The following is a 15,117-nucleotide window of genomic DNA, read 5'->3' as shown; positions in this document are numbered from 1 at the left end:
CAGCACCTAGGCGGTGGGAGAGAGGTGCCTTTCCCCTGGCCACTGCAGCTCCGGGCGGGGGCTGGGTTGGGGCCAGAGGAGGGGCTCCTCTCCCTGCTGTGGCGGGTCCGGGGCTGGGGGAGAGGCATCTCTCTCCGCTGCAGCCCTGAGCACCAGCGCACTGCTTAATAGGCTGCTGCAGAATCGCGCAGCTTAGAGGGAACTTAGGTACCTTTCTACTGCAGGTACTTCCAAGGCCCATTGCAGCTGAGCACCTCAGAGAGGCACAGAGAGGTTAGAGTGACTTGCCCCAGGTCACCCAGGAAGTCTGTGGCAGAGAACAGAATTGAACCCAAATCTTCCACGTGAATGCCCCAACCACTGGCTCATCACACTGCGCTTCTCAGCCCAACAGAGCACTGTTATTGCAATGACTTGTGTGTGAGCCTTAATACACAGGCTTGCAGAGACACAGAAGGATCATGGACTGATTAGGGCACTACCTAGGCTGCACGAGACCAGAGTTCATGTCCCAGCTCCGCTATAGACACCCAGTGTGACCTTGGCCAAATCATGTAGCCTCTCTGTGTCTCAGTTCTCCCACTGTAAAATGGGGGGAATAGCCTGCCCTACCACAGTGCAGTGCTGTAAGGCTCAATACATTGCAGGTTGTGAGGAGCTCAGATCCTACGGGGATGGGAGACAGGTAAGCACCATAGATAGACAGCAGCATAGGGGGAGAGTGGTTTGGGAAGGACGGAGTGGGCTAAAGAGGAGGAACAATGACAGTGTGTAAATATATCACCTGCTTTCGAGTAACTGATAGCTCAGAAGAAAGTGATCTACAACATTTATGGATCAACGTCCTCACAGGTAATGCACAAGACGGCGTATGATTTTGTGTGTGCTATAAAAGGCCAAGTCGCACTAGGGAACAGTTTGGCTGGCTCCTTAAGCCCCTAGCTATAACTTGTAAGAGAAAAAGCTGTGTGATCATGGCAGTCTTCAGCCTGAGTGGCACACACTGGAGGTCTCTTGCTGCTGGTACTAAAACATCCTTGGAATTTCTTAATATGACAGATAACAATTTCCTAACTCAAAACGTGCTGCATCCAACATGGAGGAATTCTGTATTAGCCCTCATCTTGGCAGATAAAGAGAAATTTATCACAGAATGGAAAATTAATGGTGCTCAGGTGCAGATGATCATAACTTGATCACATTTGTGATGTACAAACAGAATAAAGTCCAAATCACCAATATACACTTGATGCTTTAAAAGGCCCAGTTTCATAAAGCTGAAAGCTATTTTGAGCCAAATTAGCTAGAAGGAAAATGTAAACAGAAAAATATGAATGATAATTTAGGAATTGGTTAAGAACATTTTACTAGATGTCCCAAAAGCCACAATTACACACTTGAGAAAGAAGTCCACACTGGTTAAAAAACTGACAGGCTTACAAGGGAAAGTGAAAGCAGCTATAAAAAATGAAAACAAAAAAAAAAACCCCAGTATATAATAAATGGAAGAAAGGGGAAGATGAGAGTAATAAATATAAATCAGAAGATAGCAATTGTAGAAAATTGATATGGGAAGCAAAAGGACACAAGGTGAAATTTATGGCCAGCAGAGATAAGGACAGTAAGGAGGTTTTTTAAGTATACTAGAAACAAAATTAATGCTAACAATGGTATTGGTGGATGGAAATTACTAGATGGAAATGGTAGTAATCAACAATAATGCAGAAAAGGAATGCAGTATTATCAACAATAATGCAGAAAAGGAAGAGGTATTAAATAAATATTTCTATTCTGTATTTGGGGAAAAACAGATGGTGTAGTTATATCATATGAAGATGACACTCTTTCCATTCCACTGACTAGTAGCTGTGGAGAATATTAAACAGTTGTTAGAAAAATTAGACATTTTAAAGTCAGCAGGTCCAGATAACTCACATCCAAGACTATAAAAAGAGCTTCCCAAAGAGTTCATTGCATTGTTAATGTTGATTTTCAATAACTCTTGTAGCAATGAGGAAGTTCTGGAAGAAAATCAATGCTGTACAAATATTTTTAAAAAGTAAATGGGATGACCCAGGCCTGTCAATCCTGGGCAATATAACGGAGCCTCTGCTTGTTAGGGGGCTTATACCTTCACCCACTTACTACTCTGGTCTTTCTCACATGAACAGAGAGCAACAATACCTGAAGTCCAAAGATACAAACAATTCAATGTTTATTGGGATGAACTTCCAGCAAGCATGATTCCAGTTTCCTTCCTTAGTGTCTCCCTTCCCAGCTCTGAGACCACAAAGCCTTACACCTGTGTCCCTGTTCCCATTCCTGCCCTTAGCCAAACATGATTCCAATTTCCCCACCCCATTCCCTGTTCCCATTTCCCCCTTTAGAAAAACATGATTCCAATTTCCCCATCCCCATTCCCCGTTCCCATTTCCCCCCCCTCCACACACACACACACACACACACACACACTTCCTGACTGACTGCAGACTATATAGTAAAACTTGAGTTCGGCTTAGCTATACCTTAACCAATCATTTTCCTGAAATTTAACTAACCAATCCTAACATATTGTAACATGATTATGTAACCAATTCTATCCCACCACCTTAATTAGTTTACACCCAGCAAAATTAATTATACAGCAGACGGAAACAATCACAGAACCAGACAGAGATTATACAGACAAACAATAGCAAAGTGGGAACTATAATGACAAAACAATACAGAGGTGAGGATTTCACATCCCAAGTGAGTTCTTGCCAGACAGGATGCTCTCAAACTAAGTTTCCTTTTACATTTTCTAGGCACTTCCCTTTCTCTGGAGGGGATCAGCATTATCAGGACAGGATTGTATCCTAACAGCCCAATAGCACCTTATTTCAATGTGACTAGTTTGGAATGTGAGGAGGTGACCGGTCGCTTCCCAGCTTATGGCTGCCTCTGCTGCTTAACCATAGGCCTTAGCCTAAGAACTGGGCCTCAGACTGTCACAGTAAGAGAAGGCCCTTACACCGGCAGACAGTGATTTTGATTCTCTCTTTTATACCTCTATAACTAGCGAAGTGATAAGAATACACCTAAATTCTTAGAGTATAGGCCTTTACAGACAGGCCTGAATATCTATATCCTAACACTCCACCCCTTTTTTTTCTTTTTCTTTTGGGATCCTCCTGCCCAGGTATCCCTGGAAAAGCATAGGACATATGGCGACACATTTCCTGATAGGGCCACGCATCAAGGTGGAAGGTGTCGTGTCAAGGTTCCTCCCCCACTCTGAACGCTAGGGTACAGATGTGGGGACCTGCATGAAAACCTCCTAAGCTTACTTTCACCAGCTTAGGTCAAAACTTCCCCAAGGTACAAAATATTCCACCCTTTGTCCTTGGATTGGCAACTACCACCACCAAACAAATACTGGTTACTGGGGAAGAGCTGTTTGGAAACGTCTTTCCCCCCAAATACTTCCCAAAACCTTGCACCCCACTTCCTGGACAAGGTTTGGTAAAAAGCCTCACCAATTTGCATAGGTGACCACAGACCCAAACCCTTGGATCTGAGAACAATGAAAAAGCATTCAGTTTTCTTACAAGAAGACTTTTAATAGAAGTAGAAGTAAATAGAAATAAAGGAATCACCTCTGTAAAATCAGGATGGTAGATACCTTACAGGGTAATTAGATTCAAAACATAGAGAATCCCTCTAGGCAAAACCTGAAGTTACAAAAAAGACACACAGACAGGAATAGTCATTCTATTCAGCACAATTCTTTTCTCAGCCATTTAAAGAAATCATAATCTAACGCATACCTAGCTAGATTACTTACTAAAAGTTCTAAGACTCCATTCCTGTTCTATCCCCAACAAAAGCAGCATACAGACAAACAGAGACCCTTTGTTCCTCTCCCTCCTCCCAGCTTTTGAAAGTATCTTGTCTCCTCATTGGTTATTTTGGTCAGGTGCCAGCGAGGTTACCTTTAGCTTCTTAACCCTTTACAGGTGAGAGGATTTTTCCTCTGGCCAGGAGGGATTTTAAAGGGGTTTACCCTTCCCTTTATATTTATGACATATCGCTATTCCATTTGTCCCACTGCCCCTTGTGTAGTATAGTGCCCTGCACCTTCTCTCGTACGGGCATACCACACCTATCCCAATTAGTGTTCCAGACTTCCCATTAGAGTGGGCCTGAGAAGGTTAGGTCCCGGTTGTCTAGTACACTGTAGGGTTTGGAGGGCTTACTACATTACTTATAGGTTATTTCCATATGCAACGTAACACAAGTACAGTTAATAATACAAAATCCACAGCACCACCGAGTCCTGACCACTGCAGTATGGTCCAACATCCGAGACACCCCCAAAACACTGCCTCTCCTCCTTCAACAGGGTCATGATCTTATGTGTCCAGTTGCTGGCAGTTGCAACAAGCCGCCCCTGCAGGTTTTGCTTGCTTTTGTCCATATCATAAGTCCATTGAATGTTCACAGAGAAATGGGATATTGTCCAAACCAGCTTGACCACTTGGTATGGAATCAGGCAGTAAGCCCTGGTTTGATTATTCACAGCGATAAGATTCACAGATCCATTTGTACACCAAAGTCCAGATAGCAGCATATAGATGGGTGAAGTTTGGTTTGGGCTGGTGTAATTGTGCCCCCAGTAATATGTACATTCCCAGCAAAACACCTTATACACAGTACACCCAATTGTCCACCCCTTGCATAGGCCATTGATCCTGCTCCTCCATAGTCATAGGAGAAGGGCACATCCAAACATCTTCTGTTGATTTACACTATTTTTCACACCCCTCCATTGATTCCCAGTGAGCTCCTCCCTTTCTCATTATTTCCATAGGGCTTGTGAGGACCACCTTAGTTGCCATTCCATTTCCAGGTGTTAGGAGGCTTATTCCTTCACCCACTTACTTCCCTGGTCCTTCTCGCATGAACAGAGAGCAACAATACCCGAAGTCCAAAGGTGCAAACAATTCAATGTTTATTGGGGTGAACTTCCAGCAACCATGATTCCAGTTTCCTTCCTTAGTGTCCCGCTTCCCAGCTCTGACACCACAAAGCCTTATCTGTGTCCCTGTTCCCATCCCCCCCTTAGCAAAACATGATTCCAATTTCCCCTCCCCCATTCCCTGTTCACATTTCCCACCCACACACCCACTTCCTGACTGACTGCAGACTACATAGTAAAACTTGAGTTCGGCTTAGCTATACTTTAACCAATCATTTTCCTGAAATTTAACTAACCAATCCTAACATATTGTAACATGATTATGTAACCAATTATATCCCACCACCTTAATTAGTTTACACCCAGCAAAATTAATTATACAGCAGACAGAAACAATCACAGAACCAGACAGAGACCATGCAAATAAACAATGGTGAAGTGGGAACTATAATGACAAAACAATACAGAAGTGAGGATTTCACATCCCAGCTATTGATAAGTGAGTTCTTGCCAGACAGGATGCTATCAAACTAAGTTTCCTTGTACATTTTCTAGGCACTTCCCTTTCTCTGGAGGCGATCGGCATTATCAAGACAGGATTGTATCCTAACAGCCCAATAGGACCTTATTTCAATGTGACTAGGTTGGAATGTGAGGAGGTGATCAGTCGCTTCCCAGCTTATGGCTGCCTCTGCTGCTTAGCCAAAGGCCTTAGCCTAAGAACAGGGCCTCAGACTGTCACAGTGAGAGAAGGCCCTTACACCTGCAGACAGTGATTTTGATTCTTTCTTTTATACCCCTATCTAGCCAAGCGATAAGAATACAACTAAATTCTTAGAATATCGGCCTTTACAGACTGGCCTGAATATCTATATCCTAACACTGATATGGGACTCAATTAATACACAGAGGTACTATAATTAATGCCAATCAATGTGGGTTTATGGAAAATAGATTCTATCAAACTAACCAGATTTTTTTATTACATTGCATGATTGGTTGATAAAGGTAACGGTGCTAATAACTGTAATAACTTAGACTTTGACATGGTACCACGTGACATTTTGATTAAAAAAAACTCGACTGGTATAAAATTAACATGGCGCACATTAAATGGATTAAAAACTGGCTAACTGATAGGTGTCCATGTGTAATTGTAAATGGGGTATCATCTCTGAGTGGCTGTATTTCTAGTGGGGTCCTGCAGGATCAGGTCTTGACGCTACACTATTTAATATTTTTATCAATGACCTGGCAGTAAACAAACTCTTCACTGAAAAAGTTCCCAGCTAACATAAAAACTGGGAGAGTAAGTGGTACATAATGAAGAGGACAGATTGCTGATACAGAGCAATCTGAATCGCTTGGTACTTTGGGTGCAAGCAAACAATATGTGTTTTATTCCTAGATGTGTAAATGTCAATGTACACATCTAGGAATAAAGAATGCAGGCCAGACGTACAGGATGGCGGACTCTATCCTGGGAAGCAGGGACTCTGAAAAAGACTTGGAGGGTCATAATGGATCATAAGCAGAACATGAGCTCCCAGTTCGACACCATGGCCAAAAGGGCTAATGCCATCCTTGGATGCATAAACAAGGTTATTTTACCTCTGCATTTGGTACTGGTGGAACCGTGTCCAATTCGGGTGTCCAAACGTGAAGAAAGATGTGGCTAAATTGGAGAGAGTTCAGAGAAGCTACGAGAATGAGTAAAGGATTAGAAAACGTGCCTTATAGCAATAGACTCCAGGAGCTCCATCTACTCAGTTTAACAAAGAAAAGGTGACGGGATGACTTGATTGCAGTCTAAGCACCTACAGCAGAGAACAAATATTCGGTAATGGGCTCTTTAACCTCACAGAGAAAGGTCTAACATGATCCAAGGTCTGGAAGTTGAAGCTAGACAAATTCAGACAGGAACTAAGGCGTACATTTTTAAGTGAGGGTGATTAACCATTGGAACAATTTCCCAAAGGGTTGTGGGGGATTCTCCATCACTGGCCATTTTTAAATCAAGATGGGATGTTTTTTCTAAAAGCTCTGCTCTAGTTCAAAGAGGAATTAATGTTGAGAAGTCCTGTGGCCTTTGACGTGCAGGAGGTCAGCAGAGATGATTACAGTGGTCCCTTCTGGTCTTAGAATCTAGGACTCTCTTAACGCAGAAGAGCCCTCACTTGGTAGGAAGCAGTGTTTCCTAGTGGTCAGAACATGTCACTAGGATTCAGGGCTCCTGGGTTCTACTCCCAGCTCTGACATCAGGCACATTGTTTCTCCGTTCTGTGTCTCGGTTTCCCCATCTGTAAAATGGTGCTGATGATGCTGGCATCCTTAGAGGGCTACTGATGAAAAGAGCTAGGTAGTTTCATTCCATTACAGATCATATAGCTGGAACCCGATAGGTGCACCTAATTTACAGGCAATTTAACAGACAATTTAAAAAAAATTAAAAAGGCATAAAAACCCTCTTGTTTGTGCTCTTAGTGCCCACGTTTGGAAATTAAAACCAGACACATTCTCTGCAAAGTCAGAGCAGCCTCCAGCCCTGCAGCTTGTGCCTTCACCCCCAGGGTCCCTGCTGTCTTTCCATGCTGGAAGGTCTGAAGTGAGCCTCTGCTCTGCCTCCCATGAGGGTACCTGGGACGTGATCAGTTCTGTGCAACCCTGGAACCAAACCAGCTTTCTGCTGCACTGCTGGCAAAGGAGAAGGAACACTCTTGGCTTTCGCCGCACCATGCTGACAGCAAAGCCTTGAGAGCAGGTGCTCGCTGCCATCCCATCTCTGGGGTGGCAATTGCGGCAATGTTCCTCCGTCAATCTATGGTCCATGGAGGGAGCTTCACCAGCGCAGACATTACAGCAAACAAGCTCACCTGTGTCCTGTCTCAGAGCAGCCTCCTGAAATGCAGGACTTCCCCCCAAGTTGCACTCTCCGCCTTCATAGCAGAGATGTAGCCTTGAACTGTTTTACTTGTGGTAGAAGTTGTGATTAGCTTGACGGGGTGCTCCTGTCCTGCACAGACAGACTTTCTGTCGCTCCATGGCTATGTCCATGTAGTGCAACTGGCATAAGGTGGCTGCACATCAAACCATAGACCCGTTCTGGTGTCTCCTCAGAATAATCTCTGAACCAGGAGACAAATCCCAAGCATGCTGGATGATCCAACTCTCTGCGATGAAGCGAAGATTTGCAGTGGCTCAGCAAACCCACACTCTAGCATCCCTCAAAACTCAACTCAGCCTAGTGCCATGATCCACGTCTCCTGAATTATGATTCATATGGTTCTTCACTGCAGGCTAGAGTTTTCCCTTCATCACACCCCGCACTTCCGCCACCAAATTCCCATTTCAAGCCACTGCCCTCACTGAGAGCTTTGTCATACCAGAAGCCATAAGGTTAATTGGTGGTTTGGAAATTTCCCCTCATTAGCTCTGCTGGTCCTTGCATCTTGGAGCTCCCTTGTTATCGTCAAACTCCAGGGTCCCCCAAGTTGACTCATTTCAGCAGCACACAAACCAGAGAAGCATCTTCTTCCACATGCCACCTCCCAGCACCTCCAGGGGTACAGGGTCCAAGCTGTATCAAGCCATAGGAGCAGATGGAGAGCGCTGTTGTAACAATTTCACTGCCGATAAGGCAGCCCCAGAGCTGAAGGGCTTCACAAGCCCACCCTGTCTGACTGGTGCTCACCCTCATTACGAGCTGAGTGTGAAATTTCCTTTATTGTCTTTTCCACCAGCATGTTCACTGGGCTGTGTCCTTTGCTTGCTGCTATGTAGCCTGCTCCCTCCCATCAGGTTGTTCTGCCAAGAATTCCCCTCTGGTTTGAGATGCTGGGAGACAATGTGCTATACCACAGAATTGCACTAAAGCAGCCCTGTGGGCAATGAAAAGAGGGAAACTGCACCATGCTGTTCAGCAAACATGTTTGCTTCTGGCTAGGGAGGGTGTCTGGTGAATCAGACATAAGTCTGGGAGGCAGGAGACCTGAGTTCTATTTCAGCTCCACTGTGTTGCCTTGAGCACCACTTCTGGGATCTGTGCCTCAGTTTGCCCACCTGTGAAATGAGGACAATGATACAGACCCTCCTTTTTCAGGCCCTTCAAACTCTCTGGTTGATGAGTCAAGTGTTGTTGTCTCTGAGCTCTGGGGATAAAAGCACTGTAAACATGCAATGAAATACAACAGTTCAAGAACAGGAACGTTTAAAGGAGATTCCAAACAATCCTTTCCTAGGTTGATACTCTATGCTCTGAGTTCCGTCTCTCCTAAAACTTTTTCTCCATGGACATCAATAAATCCCAACAAAAGCTCTATTTGAAGGGCTCAGAACACATCAAAGGGTTAGGGTTGGGGTGTGGCATGGCCAGAGGCAAAGGTCCAAGTCAACCTATGACCATCGCCGAAGGCTTTAAATCTGAGAAACCTGACATTTTCCAGGCTGACAGGCAAGTAAATACTTAGGAAGACACGCACGTATGTCATCAGTCTCCAGAAAGGGTTAAAAGAGAAGAAAACTGCAGCAACTGCTGTAGGATTTGTATGTTTCATTAGAGCAAATCACAGCCCCAAGTTCATCCAATCTCCGCAAGGCGCTTCTGAAGTTAAAGAGCCCCTTTGAAGCCTTTGCCAAAGCCTTAATTATACTAATTGTAAATCCCCAAATGACTGTGAAATTCAGAGGTCAATATTGCTCGTACCATCTCAGGAGTGAGATCACTATGGAAAATGTAGGCAAACATTAGGCATATTCAGAAGGAATGTGTCAGGGCCACTGCAAGGTCTGTGGCAGAGGGCGGCTGTGAATCTAAAGAAGCTGCCATGAGTCTAATGGGAACATTTTCAAAAGTGCCTAAGTACTTTAAAGTCTAAATAACATTGACTTTCGATGAACTGTAGGCTACAGGATTTTCAAAGGCATGTAGGGACCTTATGCCCATGGGAGTTCGATACCTAAATACCTTTGAGGAGCTGGGTATTTAGGAGCCTGAGCTCCTAAGTCACTTTTGAAATGGGACATTGGCTGTCAAGTTCCATGGGCACTTCTCTGGGCTCAGAGTAAAATTCCCACTGTCAGATGTGCTCAATGCCAACAGATTTCCAGGCAGCCACAGCACAGCGGGTGCCGACCTCTGCTGACCATCTTGGCCAGTTGTGTCACAACAGGGGCTGCTGGGCCCTCTGCAAATTCCCCTGTATAGGCCCAATCCAACTCTCGCTGTCTCAAGTCCATGGGAGTCCTGCCGTCTCAATGCACGTAACTTGTGAGCTAAGGGGAAAGGAAAGTTACAAATGATCTCCCTCTGACGTTCACCTCTGATGTTGACCCAGTGATTGAAGATCGGGGCTTTAGATTGGAGTGGCTGACAATGCAAACTCACTGTCATTTAATCCATCTAGGGCTGCAGTCCCCTGGAATGGTGCAAACACATGCTCTTGCATCAACTAGAAACATGCATTCGGGGCTTGATAGCAGCTACACATGGATCAGGGCAATATGGATTCTGGGTCTCTCCAATCAATGGTCTTGCAGCTCACGCAGACAATGGAAACACTGTCCTCTGCAAAGCACCATGGTGCATCCAGTGAAACCACTGGGGGTGAAATGGAGCCACCTGACCGTAGGATGGATCCTGCAAGGGGGCAAACTTCTCTGCTCTGCCCCAGGACAGAGAAGTGGGAGACTAGTTCCTTCGCCACAACCCTTCATTGCTACGGAAGTGCAGAGGCAACCAGGGGCTTTTGATGATGTTGGTTTTCATTATGTGCTAGGACATGGGCCAAAGCCACCAATTCATGCCTAGGGCTCCGTGTCTGTCATGGAGGTCGCAGAAGTCATGGATTCCGTGACTTTTCATGACCTCCGTGACTTCTGCAGCAGCCAGTGTGGCTGACCCCAGGGTCACCCAAGCAGTTGGCTCCAGGGCCAGCTGCTCTGGTGGCTCCCTGAACAGCCACACCAGCCGCTGCTCCAGCAGCCCCGGCAATGGTTCCCAGGCGTCCAGCAGGAGCAGTCGCAATCCACGGCCCCAGGCAGCGATCCCCAGCCTGCCAACTGGAGCAGACACTGTCTGCAGCCCCTGGCAGCTGGTAACACTGGCCCCAGATGCTCCCCCCCCCCAGCAGTGACCCCCCCCACTCCCTCAGTTCTTCCCCCACCCAAGATTTAATCACAGTTATTTTTAGAGTAAGTCATGGACAGGTCATGGGCTGTGAATTTTTGTTTATTGCCTGTGACCTGTCCATGACTTTTACTTAAAATACCCGTGACTAAAACGTCGACTTAGTCATGCCCCCTGGGGTCCCAAACAGCCATGAATTGTTAATGTTTGTTCATCCCCAGCCTGGCCTGGATTTGGAACCAATGACCAGGGCCATCCTTGCCCATAGGCAAAGCACGCAGCTGCGCAGATAGGGCACCACCAAATTTCCTGGTACCCTGCGCAGCTGCGTGCTGCTCCAGCCCCTGCTCCGGCTCTTCCCCAGGCCCCCGCCCCTTCCTCGCCCCAGCCCCGCCGCGCCCCGCACCTGCCTCAGCCCCGCCGCGCCCCGCACCTGCTCCAGCCCGCCCCTTCCCTGCCTCAGCCCCGCCTCTTCCCACCCTTCCTCGCCCCAGCCCCGCCGCGCCCCGCACCTGCTCCAGCCCGCCCCTTCCCTGCCTCAGCCCCGCCGCGCCCCGCACCTGCTCCAGCCCGCCCCGCACCTGCCTCAGCCCCGCCGCGCCCCGCACCTGCTCCAGCCCGCCCCTTCCCTGCCTCAGCCCCGCCTCTTCCCACCCTTCCTCGCCCCAGCCCCGCCGCGCCCCGCACCTGCTCCAGCCCGCCCCGCACCTGCCTCAGCCCCGCCGCGCCCCGCACCTGCTCCAGCCCGCCCCGCACCTGCCTCAGCCCCGCCTCTTCCCACCCTTACTCTGCCCCAGCCCTGCCCCCACTCCCCTGAAGATTGCGGCTAGGCCCAAACCTGCACTCACCGGGGTGGCTGGGAGTCAGGGGAGAGGAGCAGGCTGGGGCCGGGTCACTCCACTTCCTGCAGGAAGTGGCCAGCCCCTGTCCCACACAGAGGCTTGGGGCAGCCCCCGCCCCTCACGGAGGCCTGGAGCCAACCCCGCCCCACACTCCTCCCCATGGAGGCCTGGGGCCCCACACAGCCCCTTGCGTAGGGCACCATAGTTAGGGATGGCCCTGCCAATGACCATCTTCTTTTGCCAACCATCTGAGCCAGCTTGTTCCCCGTCCCTCACCTCTGGCTTATTCTAACACTGGAGCAGTGGAAGGGAGTTTGGCCACTCCTAGCACCAGGTTATCTGCTGACATCTCTCTCTGCCTCTTCCGGATGCTCCCCCAGACTGAACCAAACAGCTGTCAGAGCCCAGCTTGGACTGGATTCATCAGATAGGCTGCCCCTCTACTCACCATTCTCATTAGTGCGTGAGAAGCGGTCTTGGTGTCAAACTCGGTGACTAGGGACTAAACTGGCTGCTGATTTTGGAGGCCTGGGCTTCTGGGTGTCCAAACTTCGGCCTGCTTTTCACAGGGGCTGGGCGCCCATCACTCCCGCTGCTGTCAGTGGGTGCTCATTGTTTGTGGGATATCAGCCCTAAGGTGTCTCACGCTGGATGCCTAGGAGCCAAGAACTCCCCAGACTGGAGGCCACTTTGGGGATACGAAGTGTCACATCAGTATTTGATGTGAACGTAAAGCCAGCATTCCGTTTCCTACAGTCTTCACTCTCCACAGTGGCACCCCAGCCTCAAGAAACTGCAGGAGACGCTCGTGCTGGAGGGCCACCCTTGGCACCAAATAAATGGTCACCAGTTGTCTGATTTCTTTATGCTGTTGTCTGACATGTGGAGAGCTACCCAAGCGATGGAGGTCATTAGCGCTTTGCAGAATCTAGCCCCAAGAATACACAGGAAGCTGACGACATACGGGAGCCATCAGCTGTATGTGTGCTGGTGTCCGGCTCACATCCCCAATCTGATTTTCAGTTGATATTTCAAAGTGCAGCAGTGCCCAGCCTGCTGATGCTGATTGGTGCAAGCTCCGTCTGAAGTGGATTTGTTCCAGTGTCCCAGCCGTTCCAAGGCATTAACCTGGCTCTTCATTGGCGCATTAGTCCGCTGTGGTTCCTGTTCTGTCTGCCTCGACACGTCTCTCTGTGAAATGCCAAATGCTCCACTGCCCTTCTTTCGGGTGTCGAATTCAGAAAGGCTGCAAGTGAACGTCTGACAGGGTAATTGCCTCTCGCTGTCATACTATTTGTACTGTCAAACAGTTTGATCATTGCCAGAGCGCAGAGAAAGAGAAATAAAGGCCATGATTCTTGAGGAGGAAACCGAGCAGTACAACACTTCAGGAAGCATTGCTTCTGATTAGGCCTCTCTCGGGGTCCCTCACCCTGTGGTCCTTACTCACATGAAATTGCCAGTGGATCCAGCCTATTGGTCATGTATGTTGCTGCCTTCTTTTAACTGAGAGAATTGGGAAACTCTCTAAGATCAGTACAGAAAGCAAAACTGGACTTTATGCTCCCTGTGAATCGCAATTTCTTTGCTTCTCTTTTCACCACTGTTTAAATATGCCCTGGCAATTTAAATATCACAATGGGTCAAATGTATGCCAGAGATAATTCCAGTGAAATCCAGGGAGCTAGGGCTGGTTGCAAATTTCACATCAAGACTTGTATTGGCAAAAATATGGGTATTTGATTAAAGGAAAATGCTCCCAGGAAGCTTATGCTTGTCTCAAAACTTGTCCTCTTTTCTCTGGAAAATTGAAAGCCTGGAGACTGAAAATTTTCAGATGAAAAACAAACATTTTTCAGTTTCCAACCAAATATTTTGGGGGTCCAATTGCTGAAAAATGGGGGAGGAAATCAGATTTTTGTTTTCAACTGAAAGCTGAAATGTTCCACCAATAAAAATGGTTGTTTGAATTTTTTTTCAGAATTTGTTTGTTGGCTTGTTTTAGAAATGATCCCCTTGGTGAAATGCCAGGAATTCGAGACATGTTTCAGTGTCACCGAATCTGCCTCTTATTTTGGCTGAAAAAAGGTTTTAGATGAAAAATTTCACACAGCTCTATTCACAGATCTCATGCAAATGAGAACTGCCAGGTTGAGTGGAGCTTCAGAGGGATCATCTGATCCCTGAAAGGTTCTTTGCAAACCGCTCATCCACTGTTAATCATTAAATGAAAGGAATTAACAGAAGCTTCAACTCTGCTGTCACTGGGCCAGGGGTAGCTATTTCTGCTGCATTTTAGGTGACAGCAAACCTGCCTAGAAACCAGCAACCCTCATGCATCTGAAGTGCTCCAGGAGCTGAACTGCAGAAGTTTTACTGTAGGCTGGGGATTAAAAATGTCCTTCCTCTATTGGACAGGTAACGACTCCTGAAAGAGTTCCTCATGCTAGCTGCCTCTTGTCGTGCAGGAGCTCTCACTGGGGACGTCTTCTGGATTTGGAAAAAAAACTCAGATCACTATGGGGAGCTGCAGCTCAGCCCTGTCTCAGAGAGAAGCTCTGTTGTGGCAGCATATGAGGGTGCGAGGCCCAAGTCACTAGCCACAGGGCATAGAATCATGAAGCTAGAGACAATATCAAGAGAAGATGGAAACCATCAGGCTCCAAGGATGGAGGGCAGATGCCTCACACCCATCCTATAGCATGGCTGTCCCTCATACATGTTGTACCAATTCCATGCATGGAGCTCCTGTAGCCATGAGCAGAGGTTCTGAACTACCGGCGTGCAGGAGACTCGCTAGACAGCTCAGAGAGAATAATTCTGCCCAGTGGCTGATGCCTGCTAAGGCTCCTTGGAGACTTGTGTACCCTTTTCTGGCAATGAGCTTGTAACACATGTCCTTGTCTGCATCTGAGTTCAGTGCCCGAAGCAGGGGTTTTAGTGAACAATCCTTATCATGGGCTGTTGTTAAGAGCAGGTTAGACAAGCATCTTTCAGGGATGGTCTAGGAATACTTGGGCCCACCTCAGTGCAGGGGGCTGGACTAGATGACCTCTTCAGGTCTCCCAACCCTGAGTCTATGGTTACCAAGAATGGTGCCCCCTTGGAAAGTGACACAGATACACAGAGCATATGTGGTACAAAAGGCATTTGGCACCATCATTTCGTCTGGTTTTATATCAGTTACCTCA

Source organism: Lepidochelys olivacea, assembly GCF_965140295.1.
Source record: "Lepidochelys olivacea isolate rLepOli2 genome assembly, chromosome: 27".
Lineage (NCBI taxonomy): Eukaryota > Metazoa > Chordata > Testudines > Cheloniidae > Lepidochelys > Lepidochelys olivacea.
The sequence above is the reverse complement of the archived record's forward strand: the minus strand, read 5'-3'. Positions refer to the sequence as shown.